The sequence below is a fragment of the Balaenoptera acutorostrata genome, chromosome 20 (genome assembly GCF_949987535.1).
Source record: "Balaenoptera acutorostrata chromosome 20, mBalAcu1.1, whole genome shotgun sequence".
NCBI classification, from domain to species: Eukaryota; Metazoa; Chordata; class Mammalia; order Artiodactyla; family Balaenopteridae; genus Balaenoptera; species Balaenoptera acutorostrata.
This window is the reverse complement of record NC_080083.1, coordinates 9955802-9978324: the sequence shown is the minus strand read 5'-3', so window position 1 is coordinate 9978324 and position 22523 is coordinate 9955802. Positions and strand designations below refer to the sequence as shown.

At 43.2% G+C, this 22523-nt stretch overlaps 1 long non-coding RNA gene across 4 annotated transcripts in view; it reads right to left on the bottom strand.

The window, feature by feature from the left end:
• The window catches only part of LOC103006516 (uncharacterized), a 155094-nt gene that overhangs the window by 118340 nt on the left and 14231 nt on the right, over positions 1-22523 (bottom strand). The gene's annotated exons all lie outside the window — the stretch shown is intronic.

Here is a 22523-nt window from a genome sequence, read left to right as displayed (position 1 = left end):
CTCACAGAATTTCTGGGTATCTTCTAAAACTGCCTCAGGGCATAATCTTAAAGACCCTAACATCTGATGCAAGGGACAAAAACATTAAAGAAATAAATGAGGAGGGGCTTCCCTGGTGGCACAGTGGTTAAGAATCCTCCTGCCAATACAGGGGACACGGGTTCGAGCGCTGGTCTGAGAAGATCCCACATGCCGCGGAGCAACTAAGCCCGTGCACCACAACTACTGAGCCTGCGCTCTAGAGCCCGAGAGCCACAACTACTGAGCCCGCGTGCCACAACTACTGAAGCCCGTGCGCCTAGAGCCCATGCTCCGCAACAAGAGAAGCCACCGCAATGAGAAGCCCACGCACCACAACAAAGACCCAACGCAGCCAAAAATAAGTAAATAAATATTTTAAAGAAAGAAAGAAATGAGGAGTAAAACCGAAGCGCTAACAAACTTCTCCCAGCTGTACTTCCAAGCAACTGTGAGCTGCAAGGAAAGGGAACTCAGCCTACTCCCACAGCAGAAAGACAAAGGAGGGAGGCACGGGGGAGACGGGCAGACGCTCCCAGCGCTCCTCCCCCCATCCCTCTGAGACCACCTTCCCAGCCCCAGCAAGCCCCCCAGGAGAGCGAGTCCCACAACCAGTCCCAACCCCTAGTTTCTTTTAGGTCTTTGACAAAAACAAGAAACTCTCTCTCCCTAAGCTGGGCTTAAATTCAGGACAAAAAGGAGCAGATACAAGTCAAAGGCTTTTCTCTCTAATATTCTCTCCCTTACCAAGCTAAATCAGAACTAAGAAATATTCAACAATTTCCACACAAGTTGTAACCCTCCGCTGTGGAGATAAGATTTTTTTTTTTTTTTAAACCCTTCGGGTATTTTTGATGCTCCACCTTCCTAAAGATTGCCCTCGGGCTCCGGAGGAACAAGCAGGTAAATCCTTCAAAGGGACAGACATAATAGCAGTGACAGCCACCTGACTCCATGTGTGAACATCTATCCATCACTCTGTTCTATCATTGGAGACACTGGGAGGGCAGGTTCAAGGTCAACTCCCTCTTATTCTTGAATAGCAACAACAAAGTTTAAGTAAGCAAAGCTGAGTAGGATTTATAGTCAAAGAGCCGAAGTAGGAATTCTGCAAACAACGAAGTTCTTCCTTTGTTGCGACATTTATCTTTTGCAAGGAGGGTAGAACTTTGTAGTTATTTGTTTAATATGTTGTTTGTCACCGCCGTCTTTTTCTCCAGAAAGAAAAAAACAATTTTATGACTAATGTCAGGCAGTCTTTACACTTATAAAAAGGAATTTAAAGTGTTCCCGGAGAGTCACTGAGTAGGAGTATTTTGAGTCCCAGTAACAGAAACCCACTTAAGCCAGCTTACATTTGTGAAGGAAACTGTATTTTAAGGAACCTGGGGTTACTCAGAACTCAAGGGCAGAGATCTGGCTGAACCTCAAAAACAGGCTCAGCAAAGGCTGGAACCAAGGACTAGAGCGCTTCCGGGACACAGGAGGTCCTCTTTATCTCATCAGTCTGAGCTGAAGTCTCAGCCTTACTTCCAAATTCCTGGGAATGATTGGCCAGCCTCAGTCAGGTGCTTATCTCTGAAGCAATCAACAACACCCAGGAAAAGGGTGTGAAGCTGGCTCGTCACCTTGTGAACCTGTGGATGGAGGGAGGTCAAATTCCCAGAAACCTGGGGATGGGAGCAGAGCATAAATGCGTTTGTCCTTTGGGTGACTCAGAGCCCCTAAGCTTCCCAGAAAAGAAGCTTAGAGAAGGGAGGGAAAAAAACACTGGGGGAAGGGGCAGACTTCCTGATTTGGCCAAATATTCTGGACACTCCCTTTTGGGTGGATGAGGCTGGACTGGGTCCTAGGAGCAACAAGCATCCTGGCTATTTCCATATCTAGCAACCAGGTGCAGGCAGCGCCCCCAGGATTCTGACCGTGGTCATCTTCTCTTCACACAACCATCCCTGGCAAAGCTCATCTATTCCAATGCCTTCAAACACCATCTACATGTTGACAGTGGGGTCACTCATCTAGCAGGGTGTACGCCTAGAGGCACCGGGGCCAACACATACGAAAACCTTGAGAATGGATCCAGCCATGAGAATCCTGAATAATTCAGATCAGTTGACTTTAGCGTGGTGAGTGAACCAGATGCAGGTCAGAGGGGGTGGGCAAAGGTGGGTAAATTAGGATCCTGCTGCAATAGCCCAGACAGCTTCAACAGAGGTAAAGATCGTGGAGATGCAGAGAAACTAAAGAATTCAAGAGACATTTAAGAGATAAAATCAACAAGGCTTGGGGAAGGGGAAGAGGAGGCAAGAGTGACTTCTAGATTTTGACTTGCATAAAGTAATATATGATGAAAATGACTCACAGAGATTGGGAACACTGGAATAGGAACAGGTTTTGGGAGGAAGATCATGAGTTCAGGTTGAATGTGTTGAAACTGGTGAGTCTTTTAATATCTAAACCTTGATACATAGCAGGCAACTGTGTACAGGGATCCTCAGTGGAGAGGTATGGGCTAGAGGTGTAAATGTAATCTTAATCCCCGTCCCCATGCAGTGCTCTAATCCAACCTGAACTTCCATCACAGCCTCTTGACTTCCCTGCCTAATCCACCGGTCTCCTCCAATCTACTGACACAGAAACTACACTGAATGTTTCAGAATGTCATTCCCCAGTTTGAAATCCTTTCCTTTAATTTCATGATAAAATTTCCCAAAAAGGCACATATTCCTGGTGTTTGCCTGGCTTCGTGAGACTGGATACAATAGAAGGTCAGATAACAATCAACCTGTCACTGGTATAAAAGGGCATGACTCAGTAGGGCACAATCATAAAATCTCTTTATTCTTAACTCTCCACTGTTCTCAGACCTGCTGTGTAATACCACCCTTCTGTACCTCTGGATTATATTACAACCTGTAGCTTTCTTTTAAATTGTTATCAAAATATAAGATACATATAGAAAAGTATATATGTATCATGTGTATACAGTCCAGTGAATTTTCACAAACTGAACAGACCTGCAAAATTAGCATCTAAGATCCTATAGATTTTTATTTCACTTTGGCTGTTGGAATTAGGATAATTTCAGATATTAAAAGGTCTAGTCTAATCTATTATCAAATGTGCATTTCTCATCCAATTCAAAGCTTCTTCACTTTCCCCCAGCTCAGGCTCGAGACTCAGAAACCCTGCAAAAAGGAAAATGGAGGGAGTAGTCTGCATCTTTAAATATTTTCTTTCTTGTTTTTTCCCTCCTTCCTCTCCCCTGCTTATTATACTGCTCTGGCTCCTCCAGAATCAGGATGAGAGAAAGGATGAGAGGTGAAAGAGCAAAGATCAGGTACCCCTCTGTGTATCTCCCCAATCGCCAGATGGCATAGCTCAAGTTATCCCAAGAAGTCTTTCACCATACTTTCCTCATACCCAGGAAGCAGCACAGGGCAGGCTCCTTTCTGCAGTTCAACCAGCATCCACCTGGGAAGGAGAGGGTGGACCCTCCTTCTGGAAAGCACCCCAAGTCTTTTACAAATGGTTCTTTCAATACCACCTAACTTGGCTCCACTGGGCCACCAACTCCTCAGAAAAATGACTGCACACTCTCTTCCTGATTAATCCCTTTCTTCTGTTAGAAGAAATGACAGAATTAGAAAATCACCATTTTGTAATCCCTAGAAACAACAGATCTAGTTAATGGCCATGAACAGCTAGTAAAATCATTAGGTGCATGGTTGACAGGGCACTCTGCAGGGGATGGATCAAGCTGATAACCACTGAATGCCATGATGAATCTTAGCGTCCCTAAAAGTGATTCTTCCCGATATGATACAATGGGAAAATCACAGCACCATCTGTAAGTATCCTTGCAAAAGCAACAACTACAAAAAGTACCTGAATCTAATCAAACCTCTAGATCTATCTACCACTTTACAGAAAACAGAGGAAAGACAGAAGTTCACTAAACCACACTGTAAGAACGCTATCAGCCAAATTCGGATTGTGAGAAAGTCTACAGAACAAATGACTCAATTCTCCAACAAATAAGATCACACAAAAGGTGTGACTTAAAAGCGATGGTGTCAGGGAGCTTCTGGGGGGATAAAAGAATTGTTCTGTATCCTGATCGTGGTGATAGTTACATGAATTTATACATGTGTTAAAATTCACAGAACTGTACACCAAGAATCCATTTTACTGTATGTTAATTTAAAAATTGAAAAAAAATTTAAGTGGCATGGAAGGACACAAAAGGGAATATGAAGAACTGTTAGAAATTAATAGAATAGACATGTCAACCAAATCTGGATTCAGCGAAACAAACTTTTAAAAAGACAATAATCTTTTGATGTTCCTACTACTTGGTTTCTTTTATAAATTTATTTATTTATTTATTTTTGGCTGCATTGGGTCTTCGTAGCTGTACGCGGGCTTTCTCTAGTTCTGGCGAGCAGGGGCTACTCTTTGTTGCGGTGCATGGGCTTCTCATTGCGGTGGCTTCTCTTGTTGCAGAGCACGGGCTCTAGGCTCATGGGCTTCAGTAGTTGTGGCATGCGGGCTTCAGTAGTTGTGGCTCAAAGGCTCTAGAGCACAGGTTAAGTAGTTGTGGTGCACGGGCTTAATTGCTCCACGGCATGTGGGGTCTTCCCGGCCCAGGGCTCGAACCCGTGTCTCCTGCATTGGCAGGCAGATTCTCAACCACTGTGCCACCAGGGAAGCCCCATGGTTTCTTGCAGAAACTCCTATATATCCTGGCTTCTCCCTTACCTCTTCAGAGCAGTCCCTCAGAGTCATCTGAGAGGCTGTGTTCCAGACTTAAGTCCTCAGCAAGTCTGTCAAATAAAAAGTAATTCTCAAAAAAAAAAAAATCAGGGAAAATATAAATGTGTACTGACTATTAAACTGTATGATGCTATTATATGGCATGGTAAGATAAATGATATGGTGATAAAAATATGGTGGTTATGGAGTTTTGGGGGGTTTGGGTTTTTTTGGTGGTGGTGGTTATGTTTTTTAAAGTCCTTAGCAGCAAGAGATACATACTAAAATATTTAAAGGTGAAATGGTATAATGTCTGGGATTCGCTTTAAAATACTCCAGAAAAAATATACATATAATATAGTAAATACATAGTAGATGACAGAATAAGAGTGGGATTTTATCTCTTTGTTCACTGCTGTGTCCTCAATTATCTACAAGTATTAGGGTATGTGGCACATGGTAGATACTTAGCAAAAACTAGTTGAATGAATGAACGAATGAAGAGGCCCATTTAACACTGTTACTCCTGTTACTGCCTGTCTCACAAACAACCACCATATATTCCTTTACTGATGACTCTACCTCTTAGTTCTTCTATCACTCCTAACTTCTCTGGTATATAGTTCTGCCCCTGCTTGTTGATGAACCCATGTCTAAAGTCATGCTCAGATAGAAAAAAAAAAGAAAAAAAGAAAAAAACCTCATTGTCATCACTGGTACCATTTCCTCCCAAAGTTCAATGTGCAAGTTCAACACAAGTTTTGCATTTTCCTTCACAGCTTTCATTACACACATGAGCCCATGGTGATCTGGTCCCTGCCTACCTTCCCAACTGCACCCTCCTACTGTCTTCTTCCATGAATCCTATACTCCAGCCCCGCAAACTACTTGCTGCCCACCACAAGCACTTTGATGTATCAGACTTCTCTGCCTTTGTACCTGGACTTCCCTCTGCCTTGGGTGCTCCTTTCTCCTTACACATCCAATGAGCTATGTTCATTCTTCAAGAGTTGGTCCAAATATCAACTCCCCATTGAAGACTTCCCTGACCCTTCCAATCTCTGTGCTCCTAGGCCTCAATTAAAATTCTTACTTTTTTTTTTTTTTTTGGCCGTGCTGCACGGCATGCGGAATCTTAGTTCCCCGACCAGGGATCAAACCCGTGCCCCCTGCAGCGGAAGCACAGAGCCCTAACCACTGGACCGCCAGGGAATTCCCTCTTATGCATTTTATTTTTGTTGTCACTACAGGGCTGTCACTTATGCATTTTATTTTCGTTGTCACTAATAATAATAGTATTATTATTACTATAATAATAGTAATAGTATCATCATACATTAATCCAGGGCTTGTCACTATTTTAATCACTTCATATATACTGACCTTTAATCTTCAAAAAAAAATCATAGTATGTGTACTATTATTTTTGCAATTTTACAAATGAAGAAGTTGAAATAACTTTCCTAAGGTCACACATCTAGTAAGATGAAGCCAGGATTGCAAACACAGGTGGTCTGGATCCACAGTCCGTACTTCTAATGACTGTCCTATGCTGCTTCTCCACACAGCAGTGCTGTGTGCTTGGCTGCAACTTCTGGCTAACTCTGTTTTAGGCTTCCCAATTTTATTTGTCTACAGAACACATTTGAAGTTTTAATAAACTTCATGGAATGACCACAGGATTCAAGATATGTACCATATGGCTGAATTTAAAAAGGAAAAAAGAACATAAGACTAAAAGGAAGGAAGGGATGAATGAACAAACAAAGGGAGGAAAGAAGGGAAGGAGGGAAAACTGGTCTCAAAATCACAAGAGATGACCAAAACTGAACATTTAAATCTACAAACACTGTGAGCACATTAAAGAACGCCTAAATAAATGAAGAGGTATACCATGTTTAGAGATCAGACGACTCAGTATAGTTAAGATGTCAATTCGGGACTTCCCTGGTGGCGCAGTGGTTAAGAATCCACCTGCCAATGCAGGGGACATGGGTTTGAGCCCTGGTCTGGGAAGATCCCACATGCCACGGAGCAACCAAGCCCACGTGCCACAATTACTGAGCCTGCGCTCTAGAGCCCGTGAGCCACAACTACTGAAGCCCACGCGCCTAGAGCCCATGCTCCACAGCAAGAGAAAACACCGAAATGAGAAGCCCGCGCACGGTGACAAAGAGTAGCGCCCGCTCGCTCCAACTAGAGAAAGTCCACGCACACCAACGAAGACCCAACGCAGCCAAAAATAAATTAATTAAAAACAAAAAAGATGTCAGTTCTCCCTAAATTGATCTATAGATTAACACAATACCAATAAAAATACCAGACAGATATTTTATAGAAATGGACAGGCTGAATCTCAAATTTAAATAGAAATGCAACGGATCTAGACTACCCAAACCAATCGGGAAAAATAAGAACAAAGTTGAAGGACTTATAATATTTGACTTTTAAGACTTACTACAGAACTAACTAACTATGAAGTCTGCCTATTCTATTATTACATATTAATATATATTAATTTATGAAATAGTAATATATATTATTAGCAGTATGATATTGGCATAAGGATAGACATATAAATCAACGGAATAGAGTACAGATATAGACCCACACATATATAGTCAATTGATCATGAACAATGATTCTGAGGTAATTTAGGATAGTCTTTTCAACAAAAGATTAGTCTTCTCAACAAAAGGTCCTGGAGTAATTGTATATCCATATGCAAAAGAATGGATCTCAACCCTTACCTCATACCATACACAAAAATAAGTCAAAATAAATTATAAACTTCAATATAAGAATTGAAACTATAATACTTTTGGACAAAAACACAGGAGAATTTTTTTCTTTATTTTGGTTTGGGTAAAGTTTTCTTAGGTAAGACATAAAAAATATCAAATGAAAAAATTGATAAATCAGACTTCATCAAAATTAAAAACTTCAAAAGACACTGTTAAGACAATGAAGAACAGAGTGAAGTAAGTCAGAAAGAGAAAAACAAATACCATATGCTAACACATATATGGAATCTAAAAAAAAAAAAAAAAAAAGGTCATGAAGAACCTAGGGGCAAGACGGCAATAAAGACACAGACCTACAAGGGAATGGACTTGAGGACACGGAGAGGGGGAAGGGTAAGCTGGGACAAAGTGAGAGAGTGGTAGTGTATATATGGACATATATACACTACCAAATGTAAAATAGATAGCTAGTGGGAAGCAGTCGCACAGCACAGGGAGATCAGCTCGGTGCTTTGTGACCACCTAGAGGGGTGGGATAGGGAGGGTGGGAGGGAGGGAGACGCAAGAGGGAAGAGATATGGGGATATATGTATATGTATAACTGATTCACTTTGTTATAAAGCAGAAACTAACACACCACTGTAAAGCAATTATACTCCAATAAAAACGTTAAATAAATAAATAAATAAATAAAAATCCTCAAATTCTATATATAAAAAAAAAAAAGACAATGAAGAGACACACCACAGACTAGGAGAAATATATGTAAAATGTATATCAAACAAAAGAATTGTATCCAGAATGTATAAAGAACTTTTACAACTCCATAATAAGAAGACCAACAACCCAATAAAATAAAATAGGCCAAATATTTTAACAGACACATTACCAAAGAAGATATATGAATGGCAAATAAGCACATGAAAGGATGTTCAAGATCATCCGTCACCAGGGAAATGCAAATTAAAACTAGAATGACTAAAACTTAAAAGACTGTCAATACCGAACTGGAACATTGCTGGTGGGAAAGTAAAATGTTACAACTACTTTGGAAAACAGTTTCACAGTTTCTTATAAAGTTAAACATATAATTACCATATGACTCAGCAATTTCACCCCTAGGTGTTTATCCAAGAGAAATGAAAACATGTATCCACACAGAGACTTGATGATGTATATTCATAGAAGCAGTAAATCATGTTCAAAGCAGGATTATTCATAAAGCCAAAAACAGGAAACAATTCAAATGTACATCAGCAGGTAACTGGATAAACAAACTGTGGTATTTCTATACCACAGAATATTACTCAGCAAAAAAAAAAAAAGGGAATGAATTGAAGATGAAATAGATACACTTCCTCCTCTACTCCCCACTAAGTACAGCTAAAAACTATGGACATTATACATAAAACAAACGTAAGAAGACTCTAAAAGGTAGACATAAGAAGATAGACCAGCTAGGGACCTTGGGACCTCAGAAACAAGGCAGTGAGTTCCCTGGGTTTTCTTTTTTTTTTTTTAATATTTATTTATTTATTTGGCTGCACTGGGTCTTAGTTGCAGCATGTAGGATCTTCATGCAGGATCTTTAGTTGCGGCACAAAGGATCGTTAGTCGCGGCATCTGGGATCTAGTTTCCTGACCGGGGATCGAACCTGGGCCCCCTGCATTGGGAGCACGGAGTCTTAGCCACTGGGCCACCAGGGAAGTCCCTTCCCTGGGTTTTCCTTAAATTTATTTATTTATTTATGGCTGCGTTGGGTCTTTGTTGCTGCAGGTGGGCTTTCTCTAGTTGTGGTGAGCGGGGGCTACTCTTTATTGTGGTACGTGGGTTTCTCATTGCAGTGGCTTCTCTTGTTGTGAAGCACGGGCTCTAGACGTGCGGGCTTCAGTAGTTGTGGCACGTGGGCTCAGTAGTTGTGGCTCCCGCGTTCTAGAGCGCAGGCTCAGTAGTTGCGGTGCACAGGCTTAGTTGCTCCGCGGCATGTGGGATCTTCCCGGACCAGGGCTCGAACCCGTGTCCCCTGCACTGGCAGGCGGATTCTTAACCACTGCGTCGCCAGGGAATTCCCCTGGGTTTTCTTTTGACCTCATATATCTGAACGGTACAGAAGCTGCCAACCTGGGAACACCAATGGACACAAACAAAATAATCCCCAAGAAATCTCTCTGGCCAAAGGCAGAGGAAAGGGGCTAGCCAGCAAGACAGAAAACTTTTAATCATAATCACTCTATCCCACCAAACACCATGCAAAGAGCCATAGCCCCATCACCACCCCCATCAGCAAATGCTGAATGGGGAGCCTGGACTTCCATTCTTGCCTGGCTGTAACAAGGCACCTCTAACAACCGCTGCTGGGCTGGTATCAGAGAAGATTGAGTGGAGACCAAGGACTTTCATCCCTACCTGGCGCTGATAAAGCCTCCCTTCCAAAACGTCAGGGGAGATCACATGGGGATCATAGACTTCCATCCCCACCCAGCGATAACAAGGTGCCACTCTCCCTCCCCACCAGAGTCAGAGGAGGCTAAGTGCTTTGGCAGAGTGGATTAAGAAACATGACTCAACTATATGCAAAAACACTATGCTGAGTGAAAAAAAAAGCCAATCTCAAAAGGCCATATACTGTTTGATTCCATTTATATAACATTCTAGAAATGACAAAATTACAGAGATGGAGAACAGATTAGTTGGTTGGCAAGGGTCAGAGATGTTGTGGGGAGGAAGGAGAATGTGAAACCAGGGAGATCTTTGGGCTAATAGAATAGTTCTGTATCTCACTTGCAATGGTGGTTACACAAAACTACACATGATAAAATGGCAGAAAACTATACACACCCATTGTATTAGTGTCAATTTCTGGGTTTTGATCTTGTACTATAGTTAACATTAAGATTGGAGCTCTCTGTCCTATCTTTGCATTTTCCTGTGAATCTATAAATATTTCAAAATAAAAAGCTTTTTTTGAAGGAATGAACTAATAATACCTATAATGAAGTGGATAAATCACAAAGACATTATGCTGAGTGGATAAAGCCACATATACAAAAGAGTATATGATCTATGATTCCACTTATATAACTCTAGAAAAGACAAATCTAATCTATGGTGACAGAAAGCAAACCAGTGGTTTCCTGGGGCTAAGGAGGTTGACTGGTGTGGGACACAAAAGAACATTTTTGGGTAATAAAAATGTTCCATATGTTTATGCGGTCATAGATATAAGGTCAAAACTCATGGGAATGTATGTTTAAAATTAATGTTTTTTATTGTACATAAACTATATCTCACTAAAGTTGATTTAAGATCACTTCACAATAAAATGATAAAAGATCATCAAATCATATAACTTTATGAATAAGAAAAGAAGAAAACATTTTAATGTACAGTAAGATATTCAATTGTATGTTTTTGTTATAAAATATGGCATTCTTGCCCATTTGAGTATAAGATGGCTGAGAAAGTCAGATCCAATTGTAATACCCATATGTACACAAAAGCCCTGCTAACATCGACACTTTGCCTGTATATATCCTCCAAAGTAATATTCATACATTGTATACCCTCATATTATCCTCAAAGACTGAGGGCTGGAACCTTAAAGGCCCATTTGTGTTGATCAATTACTTCACTAACTGTGTAGAGGTGTATCCCACCTGAAACCAGAAAGTGACCACAGCTGCACAAATATAATGGAGGGGAAATGATGCTTCAATAGAAGGATTTCTTGATATAATCCACCCTGATTATGAGAGAGAGGGTGAGATCTAGCCACCTCCTGAAACAGTCAGTTTAGTCAGTACACAAAAGTACGGAGTCACCACCAAATAACCCCAGACAGAACCCCCAATTTAAAACTTTTCAAATTTCAAAATACTGACGACAAAATCTCTATACTATCTTCACAATTTTCCTGTAAATCTAAAACTAGTATTCTAAAATTAAAAGTTTATCTTTTAAAAAGGACTTACTCCTTTATAAAATAAATCACTGAATATATATATAGTGTTGATGCTGTGGCCTGAGCAGGAGTTGTGACATTTTTGGAACATGAATCGGTGAAACCTTCATGATGTTACCGGCTTTACATGCCACTTCTTGATGTTGGGTGGAGAACACAAAACTGCTCACAGATTAGTGCTTTAGAGTGGGTTTGCGGAAGAGAGATTTCGAAAACCGCACTCAAAATACACCCCCCAAAACATACTGGTTAACTATTGTCACTGCCCACAAAAATGTTTCCAGATGCCAGGAACTATGGAAAAGATAACAAATATTACTATGAAATTAACATAAACTAGTTGGCCAGTGGACAGGTGCTCTCTACCTAGTGATGAAAAGATTTGGAATATTATCTGTGAACAAATACAACTGGAATGGGAGAGGCCACATCCCAAAAAAGGAGACCTACATTTTTTTTATTGAAGTATGGTTGATTTACAATGTTGTGCTAATTTCTGCTGTACAGCAAAGTGATTCAGTTATACATACATATATTCTTTTTTATATTCTTTTCCATTACGGTTTAATCACAGGATATTGAATATAGTTCCCTGTGCTATGCAGTAGGGCCTTGTTGTTTATCCATCCTATATATACTAGTTTGCATCTGTTAACCCCAAACTCCTAATCCTTCCCTCCCCCAACCCCCTCCCCCTTGGCAACCACAAGTCTGTTCTCTATGTCTGTAGTCCATTTCTGTTTCGTAGATATGTTTATTTGTAAGAAGACCTACTTTAAAATAGTTCCTCTAGGACAGCTGGTGGACAGAACTGCCTTGCCACCTCTCCTAAGCTTAGCAGGCGGGCACCAGGACAAAACCTCACCACCGCCACATCCCTGCCAAAAACAAAAATCAAACAAACAAAAAACCCACCACAGGGCTTCCCTGGTGGCGCAGTGGTTGAGAATCTGCCTGCTAGTGCAGGGGACACGGGTTCGAGCCCTGGTCTGGGAGGGTCCCGCATGCCGCGGAGCAACTGGGCCCGTGGGCCACAACTGCTGAGTCTGTGCGTCTGGAGCCTGTGCCCCGCAACGGGAGGGGCCGCGGTAGTGAGAGGCCTGCGCACCGCGATGAAGAGTGGCCCCCGCTTGCCGCAACTGGAGAAGGCCCTCGCACGAAACGAGGACCCAACACAGCTAAAAATAAATAAATAAATAAATAAATAAATAAATAAATAAATAAATAAAGTAGCTATTAATTTAAAAAAAAAAAACCCACCACAGTTGTCCAGAAAAAAAAAAAAAACAGAAAATTTCTACTTCCAGTTATACATAAGGGGGAAAAAAGAAATATTAACTAGTGAGTCAAAGTGAAAATATAAGGCCAGTCACTGGGCAGCCTTCCCATACCCAAATGCAGTGCCTTTTAAACTAACAGACTCATCCAGAGAGGTTCTAGAAATAGGGAAAAAGCCAGGAGATGCCAGGCTCCCACCCCTGAGAGGAGAAGGTCCCAGCAATTAAGAAAAGAGTACCATCTGGAAACGGACCCTAGGAAGATAGTGAGAAATCCACATCCAAACTCACACAGATCCTGGGCTGCCTGAGGAGAACACCGCTCACAGGCTGGCACATTGTTTTAAGTCACTATCTCTTAGACCCAGATCACAGGCACCCAGGTGCTCCAGCCTACAGGCTGTGTCACTGCCTTACCCCTTGCATTTTTCAGGATTCTTTGTATCCATGTAACAGAAAGTCAGTTCAAAGTGGTTTTTAAAAAAGAAAAAGATGTGACTTCCCTGGTGGCACAGTGGTTATGAATCCGCCTGCCAGTGCAGGGGACACGGGTTTGTGCCCTGGTCCGAGAAGATCCCACGTGCCACGGAGCAACTAAGCCCGTGCGCCACAACTACTGAAGCCCACGCCCTACAGCCCATGCACCACAACAAAGAGTAGCCAGCCCCTAGTCGCCACAAGTAGAGAAAGCCCGCGTGCAGCAACAAAGACCCAATGCAGCCAAAAAAAAAGGAAATGACAGGACTTCCCTGGCAGTCCAGTGTTTAGGACTCCATGCTTCCACTGCAGGGGGCATGGGTTTGATCCATGGTTGGGGAACTAAGATCCCGCATGCTGCGTGGTGCGGCAAAAAAGATAAAAAAGGAAAAGACATTGATGACATTGATTCGTTCCTGTAATTTGAAAAGTCAGGAGCAGTCATGTGGCTGGATCAAGGGGTTCAAACAATATCATCAGGTCTCAGTCTCTCTCTCTCCCTCCACGACCCAGCTTTGCTCTCCTCTATGTTGGCTTTATTCTCTGTTAGGCTTTCTCTAAGTGGAGCGCACTGCAGTCAACAGGCCTATGGTCTACAAGCTTGGGAGCCACGGTGGAAACACAGAGACTTCATTCTCTGCATTTCCATCCAAGTCCCAGAAGTAAGCATCTTTGGCTCTGATTGGCCCAGCTTGGGCCATGTGTCCACCTCTTAACCAATCAGTGTCCAAGAGGATATGATACTCTCCTTGACTGGTGTTCAATGGGTCACTTATCAGTAGACAAGGATCAAAATCATTAGGCAACCTGAGATTCACCAGCAATCCATAGTTGATTAAGAGCAACAACAGTCAACACACACACACACACAAAACACACACCCAGGAATCTCTGGCAGACTGAGCAGACTTTCAGATTTTGCTCTCCTCAAGATAATAATAACAAGTACTAACCCATTACACTTAAAAAGCTTCCCTGAGGAGTCTGGAGTTATTATGAGCTAATATATGTAAAAAAGCACTTAGAAGAATGTCTGGCCCAAAGTAAATACTACGGAACTGTTAACTGTCATCTTGGAAGAAGGATCCTGGAGACGGAAAAACATCCTAATAGGCAGGGTGGAGGTAAAGAATAGTTTAATCTAAATATTGAAAGGAGGGACTTCCCTGGTGGTCCAGTGGTTGAGACTCCACACGTCCACCACAGGGGGCACAGGTTCGATCCCTGGTCTGGGAATAGGATTCCCTGGTCCAGGAATAGGATCCTGCATGCCATGCAGTGGCGTGGCCAAAAAAAAAAAAAAAAAAAAAAAAAAATTGAAAGGGGTGTAACCTAATTTTGTAACAAACTGGTAAAGCAGGATATATTGGTTAAACTACTTTTTGCTTCTTTGATCAGAGTTTAAGAATCACAAGACTGTTTTAAAATATCTTTTTGGTCATCGCTACTGGGGGATTTGGTAGAGAATAAATACTCAATACTGATTACAAGATGATGGACTGATAGATGCTGGAGTCCACCCTCCTACAGCAAACTCAACCCATAATGGAAATGAATCTGAAAAAGAATACACACACACACCCCTGAATCACTTTGCTGTATACCTGAAACTAACACAACATTGTAAATCAACTATAGTCCAATTTTTAAAAAAAAGAATAAATAAGATAATGGATGATTAAGAAAAAAAGTCAAATGGCTCCAGGGTATGTATGAGGCAATCAGCACAGATCCCCAGAAAGGCTCAGAAATTAGCGTACCAATGATCCCTGAAGAAAGGGGTGTAGGTAAGACTGAACACAGTAAGACTGATTGAAAATCTGTATGAGAATCAAGCAAACGGCCCCCATTAATCCTGGGTTGGGTATGAGGGTACTGGGGGTCAAGTTAGCCAGAGAGAAATTTCTGGTGGCAGAAACAATTGCAAAAAATTTTCAGGGGACTTCCCTGTTGGCGCAATGGTTAAGAGTCCGCCTGCCAATGCAGGGGACATGGGTTCGAGCCCTGGTCCAGGAAGATCCCACATGCCATGGAGCAACTAAGCCCGTGCGTCACAACTACTTAATCTGTGCTCTAGAGCCCGTGAGCCACAACTACTGAGCTCGTGTGCCACAACTACTGAAGCCCACGCCTAGAGCATGTACTCCACAACAAGAGAAACCACCGCAATGAGAAGCCTGCGCGCCACAACGAAGAGTAGCCCCCGCTCCCCACAACTAGAGAAAGCCGGTGCTCAGCAACAAAGACCCAACGCAGCCAAAAATAATAAATAAATAAATAAATTTATTTAAAAAAATTTTTTTGGAATATACGTAGATGCCTAATATTAAGTCTTACAACTGATCCTGTCTTTATTTAAAATTTTAATATTTTGTTGATTGTGGATTTTTTGCATTAATTTTGATTTTTTCAAATATTTCATTAAAATACTATTTACCTTGATTACCGGGTTTTGGAGTGCACCTTAAATGTTGCACCCGAGGTACATGCCTCACTCACCTCACCCTAGTCCCTGCCCTGGCTATTGCCTTTTCAAACCCTCAGTACAAATCTGTTACATGGAACAGCTTTGGGTTAGTGATCACTTTATTTATTTATTTGTGTGTTTATGTATTTGGCTGTACCGTGTCTTAATTGCGGCATGCAGGATCTTTTAGTTAGGGCATGTGGGATCTATTCCCTGACCAGGTATGGTACCCAGGCCCCCTGCACTGGGAGCGCAGAGTCTTAAGCACTGGACCACCGGGGAAGTCCCTAGTGATTGCTTTTAAATATGGTTCAGCACAGGGTAGAGCAAAGAGCTTCATCAGCAGTAGATAAGACATGAAAATTATCTGGAAATCAGTGTGATTAAGAGATCTGAATACTACAGGATTATAAGGTAAACATTAGAACAAAGAGTTTAGGCTGGTTTAGGGGTGTTGGCAGGGATCCCACAGAAGGAGTAGAATTTGTGTATCCCTTGTACCCTCTGATGAACCCCACAACTCATTTGTCCCTTAACCTTTGTTTCTCCAAGATGGAGTGAGAAGTCCGAGACTCCATGGGTCTGGCCTTGCAGTTCAGTCCTGAAAAGAGAGGCCAGGGGTTGGAGATTGGATCCCTGAGAAACAGAGATTAGCAGTGGGGTCTGGAGGAACGCCCAGGATTAACCTCTCAACCTCTTTACAGAAATGTTGAGAAAAGCCAGCTTCAGAACAAGTAAATCCAAGTAGTTTCAAGACGTCAATCTCATGGAAAGGGAATCTAGGAGGCCTTTCTTAACACCATGTTTACGTAAAATGCTAATTGGTAACATACAAGTGTGGGGCCATACCTGTTCTACCACTGATGTTGGGGAGATAAGAACGAGAGAAGGGCTCACGTCAGCCTCTGCCAGACGGAGCCTCAGAATAATGTTCTGGATCATTCCAACCTTTGATTTTTCTTGTATCAGCAACCAAGCAGAGTACTGCTAGGGAAATCACACCCCAAGTCATGTCTCTGTACCTTTTTTTCTATGATTGCCCCTTTACAAAGCCTTTAAGACACCTTTTTTTCCTAATTGCTTTCTGCCCCTACTACATGAGATTTTAATACCTTAGTGTATCTGTTTCTGTATGCGGCACTTCGAAGGGCCACACGCCATTGTCATGGCTACAGTGTAGTGGCTCCACCCCCTTGAGCACGCACGATCTACAGCCAGTTCCTCCCCACGTTCTCTGATTTTATTTCCTCCCTCGGGGTCTTCCCCTCATCACTTAACAACCCCATTCTCTGGCATCTCAACTTCTACCTCTCACGGTCCCTACTGGTGACCCATCTCCAGCCATGGCCCCCTCTCTGTTCCCTTCCCGGCCTTACTTCTCGAAGGGCACGCCACACGCTGATCTGCATTCTGCCTCTGTCTCTACCGAATCTGTTCTCCATAATATCATAAATGAACTCTGCGCCCCTCCCGCACACATACTCTTCCACCCAGCAATCCCATGTAAAAGAAATCTTACCAGCACGTGCCTAGGAAATACCAAAACTGAATGCTGTGTTTCACCACAGCTCTTTCTAACCAGCCGAAGATTTTAAATGGTTATGAATATTGAGTAACACTGCTATGCCCAATCCTTAGTGAACCTAACTTAAGACTCCCTTGGAATGATGGGACTTGTCTTCAACAACCGTGTACGAACCTGTGGACTCTCTCCAGTCTCTCCAGGGTACAAGCTTGCAACTTTTAAACAGCATAAACATTATGAACAGCCCCTTTCTAGCAGTTAGAAATCCCTGACTTATGCCCCTCCGTGAACGAGTCAGTCAGTGTCTCCCCTGGTGGGTTCTTCTGCCTGACAAGAAAAGACACTCGGCTCTGTGGACTGCTTTTATCTATTTGTTTTATTTTGTTCTTGTTTTTTTTTTTTATTTGGTGGTATTTTATCCTTTGTACCTTTTCTTGGACTCTAACCCATAGAAATAAAACCACCAAGTAGGGCTTCCCTGGTGGCGCAGTGGTTGAGAATCTGCCTGCCAATGCAGGGGACACGGGTTCGAGCCCTGGTCTGGGAAGATCCCACATGCCACGGAGCAACTGGGCCCGTGAGCCACAACTACTGAGCCTGCGCATCTGGAGCCTGTGCTCTGCAACAAGAGAGGCCACGACAGTGAGAGGCCCGTGCACCGCGATGAAGAGTGGCCCCCGCTCGCCGCAACTAGAGAAAGCCCTCGCACAGAAACGAAGACCCAAAACAGCCAAAAATAAATAAATAAATAAATGTAAAATGTCAAACTATACAACTTTAAAAAAAAAAAAACCACCAAGTACATAAGGATATAAGTACAAACATGCCCTCTGTAGCATGTATCATATGTCAAAAAAAGTGGAAACTGAATGATCATCAGCAGAGGAGTGGTTAAAACCACTGTGGAGCACCATGCAGCTGTTAAAAGAACGAGTCCAAGGAATTCCCTCCCTGGCGATTCAGTAGTTAGGACTCCGAGCTTCCACTGCAGGGGGCACAGGTTTGATCCCTGGTCGGGGAACTAAGATCCCACGTGCTGCACAGCACAGCAAAAAAAAAAAAAAGAATGAGTCCAAGGTATAACTACTGAACTACAGAAATGTCCATGAAACAGATCTCTTAAGTGAGAAATGCAAGCTGCAGGGCAAAGTGTACAGTATGGCACAGATTTTTTTAAACAACCAGAGCCAGCGCCACTCCTATAAGTGTATTCATGATTGAAGATGATTCCATGAACCCACAGAAACTTGAGCAGACTCTTTGGGCTTGACTTGGGATTGGGGCAGCAGAGGTGGGAGGGAGAGGGGGACAGACAGCAAGGGGGCAAGGCTCTGCCAGTTTTCTTCTCTCTGTAGGTACATACCTCCCTGGGAGCAAACCTTCTTTGACTCTCCTCTGAGCCTTAAGTGTCCCCTCTCCAGCACACTTTGAGGTCCCACAAAGGCTCTCTCCTCCCCATCACACCCTCCCCATCTCCCACCCCTACCCCAATACTCCCTTGGTCGGTAGAGCTGGTGGATGAGGAGGAGGGGGCAAATGGACCTCAAGGGTCCAAGACATTACCTGGTAGGAAGGAGATTGAGACTGGAATTCTTTTTCACACTGTTTAATATTAAGTAAGTTCTCTCTGAAAGACTGAGAAGGTTCTAACAGAGATCCAACAGGAGGAAAGAACCCTAAAGTTCCTGAAAGGGAAGCCTCTGTGAGCAAAGTCATCTGGTCAAATGACCAGGCTCAATACCAGTGCCTAAAGGTTTAAGGGGCTGAGGCTGGACATGGCCCTAACCCAGGCCCCTGGCACCACAGTCACACTGGAGGACCTTGCCCAAACCTGTGTGAACTAGGACACGGGTCCCCAACTCCTAGGCCATGGACCAGTACCTGTCCGTGGCCTGTTAGGAACCAGCCCGCACAGTAGGAGGTGAGCGGCGGGCGGGCAAGCGAGCGAAGCTTCATCTGTATTTAGAGCCGCTCCCCATCGCTCGCATTACCGCTTGAGCTCCGCCTCCTGTCAGATCAGCAGCGGCATTAGATTCTCATAGGAGCGCAAACCCTACTGTGAACTGTGCACACGAGGGATCTAGGTTGTGCGCTCCTTATGAGAATCTAATGCCTGATGATCTGAGGTGGAGCTGAGGTGGTGATGCTGGCGCTGGGGAGTGGCTGCAAATACAGATTATCATTAGCAGAGAGGTCTGACTGCACAGAGACCATAATAAATCAATTGCTTGCAGACTCATATCAAAACCCTATCAGAGAGTGGCAAATGAAAACAAGCTCAGGGCTCCCACTGATTCTGCATTATGGTGAGTTGTATAATTATTTCACTATATATTACAATGTAATAATAATCGAAATAAAGTGCACAATAAATGTAATGTGCTTGAATCATCCCGAAACCATCTCCCCACCCTGCCACCCCGGTCCGTGGAAAAATTGTCTTCCACAAAACTGGTCCCTGGTGCCAAAAAGGTTGGGGACCGCTGAACTAAGAGTTGGGAAGCCCGACTGTGCATCACTGTTGTGGCCTAGGCAGTGGTCCCTGTGGCATTAGAAAATGACCCATCAGATTGTGTAGGAACAATGTTTCCCTAGTTCCACCAGTGAACAAGAACAGAAGCAAGTAACAGCAGTCAGAGCGGAGGTGGGGGTGAGGAGTGCTGGGCTTCCTGCACACAGGGGCCGGGGGTACTCAAATTACTAAGTGGAAAAACATGTGATATGTCTACCCTGAAATCAGAGCCTATGTTTAGTTTAAAGTTACACAGTTTATAATGCCGTGTTTGTATGTCCAATTTGTCCTCAAGGAACAAACACAAATTTCTCTAGCCCCGTGCCAAATATGGGCTCCAAACACTCATATAGCGGGGACAGTGGAGTTATCCTCGAGCCGACTTAAGTCTGAGCCGCACTGGCACAGGAGGAAGGAAGGGGGTGAAATTATTCTTGTGTTTAGAAGAACGCTTTAACAAGACTTTGTGGCTATGAAATGCAAGGTCCGTCCCCCTCACCCACAGCCCCTGGGGAATAACCTAGTGAGAGAAGCTTTGATCAAGAAGTTGAATCTGGGACTTCCCTGGTGGTGCAGTGGTTAAGACTCCATGCTTCCACTGTAGGGGGCACGGGTTCGATCCCTGGTTGGGGAACTAAGATCCTGCATACTGCAGGGCACGGCCAAAAAAAAAAAAGGTATTAAATCGTTCTGCAAAGAGAGGTCATGGGAATGTGGGATGAAAAACAAGGGCCTTGGAAGTCTAGAAGAAGAAGAAAGTCTAGCTTTGGGGTGCACACATGGGCTTCCCTACTGCAAAGGGTCCAGCAAAACCCAGCCCCTAGTCCTTCCTGTGGTAAACAGAAGAACAAAATGGTAATTGTACGGACCAATAAACATTTTAAAATAAGAGGCTTAATTCTCCCTGTTGAAAATAAGAGACTTCTCCCCCCACCCCTCTCTAAGAGCACTAACTTTAGAAAACTTGTAAGCTCTTTCTCTGCCTCTTTGAAATGTAAGTCTTTTTAGAAGCTAAACCAGCCTCTTGCAGCTTTAGGACCCAGGGATGTCTCTCCCAAGGCCCTGGGAGCCATCTCTTCGAAATGGAAATATCAGGAGAGAGAGCACCCTTATCTCCCAGCTTCTATGGGAGGGTAGGACCCTAACTGAGGTGGGCTCCTTGTTCCAAGTTGCAAAACACCTGCTGTCATAAAGATACTTTGTTTTTCCTGCAATTAAGCCTATTAATAACACAAAGGATCACCAATTACCATAAAGTTAGGATGAACGGTGTGTGACAAATGGTGCTCTCAAGCCTCTTACTTGAGGACTAGTTACTGTTTATCTTGAGAACATGCGTGTAATGGCTGTATCTGTTTGGCTCTATAACAGGGTGAGATACTTTATCTTTACAATCTCTTAGCAGATGGCCTGTGATGCACATCACATTCTGGTAATGCTTATTCAAATATAAAACTGTTTTCTTACCTCCACTACCTTTGCGGAGAGGTTTTCCTGGGTTGGGAAATTTTGTTTTTAATTATATTCCCCAACATAATGCATGTGCTTAAAACAGGAAAAAAAAAAAGTGGGAAGGTCTTGAGATGTAAGACCCCTAAATGGGACAGACATGGAAAAGCAGTGGGGAGAGACAGAGGAATTTCTAAGAGTGACGCTGACCCTCCACTGAAAATTGTTTCCAAAATGTAAATAATAGCATAATAGCAGCAAATACATACAGAGACTACTGTCAGGCATCGTTCTAAGTGCTTTACACATTAACTTAATTAGCTATGTAGCAGCTTGGATTATTGTTCTTAATTATTCACCCCCCACCCTGCCTCTGAGTACTCTCCAGTGGGCAGAAAAGGTATCACGGAACAGCAGAAAAGCAGGCTGAAGTTTGGACTGGTTTTGGAAGTAGGTATGATGCAAACTCTCTTTTCTAGCTAAAAGTGACCCTTGAAGGGCGTGTGTGGAAAGGCCAGATTCAGCTACTACATAAGATGGGAATGTGAGCCACTGTATTTGGATATTACAGGATATCTAAAACTGGAGGAAATTGGGGGCCAGCATATGGCAGACACCAACCCTGAGCACTGAGGATGTAGTAAGCAGGAGTGGGCCCAGAAGATAAGAAGGGGAAGGGCACTCAGTAAGGATCAGACACTTGCGTAAGGTTTGGAGGCTGGGAGGCAGGACTGGAATCCCTCATTCTCACCAATGACCAACATGTCATTTTTGAGGGTCTGGCTCAAGAAAGCAGATTTACCTTGCCCTGGCCTAGCCCAGCTGCCAAACACATCCACTGTGAGCCAGATGCTTAAAATGACTTGGGTCAAGAAGACCTGGAGAGGGACCTGCAAGAGGCTTCCTGGGTGGGTGGTAAAGCCTGAGCTCTGAATCATCCTTCTGACATTTACAAAGTCCCTAACCAGCACTGGCCCCACCGCTGCTCCCTGGTTTCCTGCCCTGAGGGCCACAAAGGAACAGGAAATAGCAGGGGTGGGGTGGCGGGGGCAGTGAGCAGTATAAAGACAAGAGGGAAGATGAAACAAGTAGAACTTCATGACTAATAAAATCTTTACACCTAATTTTTTAGAAGGAAATTGAATTCTGGTGGAGAAAGCAGGCACCACGGTCGGTGAGGCCGGAATAAAAATTTACCTGGAACATACAGAAGGAAAAGAGGCTGCATTCATTTGGAAGGGACAAAGTCCATGGGAATTGCCCACAGATGCTGGGTCCCCTAAGTGACTCTATACTGCAGCCTAACACCTGGTCCCTAACATTCTCAGCAACCACTA